The sequence below is a fragment of the Olea europaea genome, chromosome 10 (genome assembly GCF_002742605.1).
Source record: "Olea europaea var. sylvestris chromosome 10, O_europaea_v1, whole genome shotgun sequence".
In the NCBI taxonomy this organism is placed as follows: Eukaryota; Viridiplantae; Streptophyta; class Magnoliopsida; order Lamiales; family Oleaceae; genus Olea; species Olea europaea.
In genome coordinates this window covers 3,063,651-3,065,009 of record NC_036246.1, presented here as the reverse complement: position 1 = coordinate 3,065,009, position 1,359 = coordinate 3,063,651, and positions in this window count along the sequence as shown.

Genomic DNA, 1,359 nt, shown 5'->3' with positions numbered 1-1,359 from the left:
ATTTTATTTTTTGTAGTTGTAAAATGCCCGATCTTAATGGAAATAGTTTTTTCCTTTCCACCGAGTTTATCGTCGTGTTTCTTATTTCATATGAGCCGAACATTAACCAATATCTCGACGACCGAGAAGGATTAATTATCTCAACGATAAAGACAACTAATTATCTCGACGACTAAGAAGATTAATATCCCGACGACTAAATAATCATGACGATTGAGACAAAACAATTGGATTTTTAAGCAAGTCATAACGCCGAGGACAACAGCGAATAGTTCAACACCTTGACGGTAAAACTTTCCCGACGTTTATATTGAATTACCTCGAGGACTACTTGCATTGGGTGGTAACCTCGGGGTTTATCCCCGAGCTTTCGCTTTGCAGTCTTAGCAAAGAATACAAGGATATATGGTCGGGATGTATGTCCTCGGGACTTATACTGGTGTTGCACTATTTTGATGTGCTGATTATGAGTTCCAGGATTTTGGTGTTTGCGCGAGGCAAGGCTTGACGTGCTTGCTCGGGGCAAGGCTTTAGACGGCTTGCTCGAGGGCTAGGCTTACATTGGCTTGTCAAGGACAAGGCTTACACGGCTTGCTCGGGGCAATGCTTTAGGTGGCTTGCTCGAGGGCAAGGCTTATATTGGCTTGCCAAGGACAAGGCTTAGACGGCTTGCTCGGGGCAAGGCTTTAGGTGGCTTACTCGAGGGCAAGGCTTATATTGGCTTGCCAAGGACAAGGCTTAGACGGCTTGCTCGGGGCAAGGCTTTAGGTGGCTTACTCGAGGGCAAGGCTTATATTGGCTTGTCAAGGACAAGGCTTACATGCTTGCTCGGGGCAAGGCTTTAGGTGGCTTGCTTGAGGGCAATGCTTATATTGGCTTGTCAAGGACAAGGCTTACATGCTTGCTCGGGGCAAGGCTTTAGTCGGTTTCCTTGATGACAAGGCAAACTATCACGCTGTTATACCCGGGGTTTGGATTTATTAATTGTTTGGACTGGACTTGGATTTATATATTGCATCCAAGCTGCCTACGTACCCAAACGGGATCAAGCCGAACGTAGTTCATTACAAAAGAGAACGGAAAACATGCATGGGCAGGCAGGCCTGCAAAACTAGAAATAAAATGCAGAAAAAGAAAATCTCCTCAAAGGCGTCGGGAATTTTACTTGTAATATATTTTTAGATTGTCGGCATTCCAGGGCCTCGGAAGAGGTCTACCCGAAGTGTCTCTTAGGTTGTATGCTCCTTTGCGAACCTGTCGTATGACCTCAAAGGGCCCTTCCCAGATGGGCCCGAGCTTCCCTGGGGGGTGGCCTGCTGCTTCGGCCCTCCTCAAGACCAAATCGCCAGCTCTGAACCT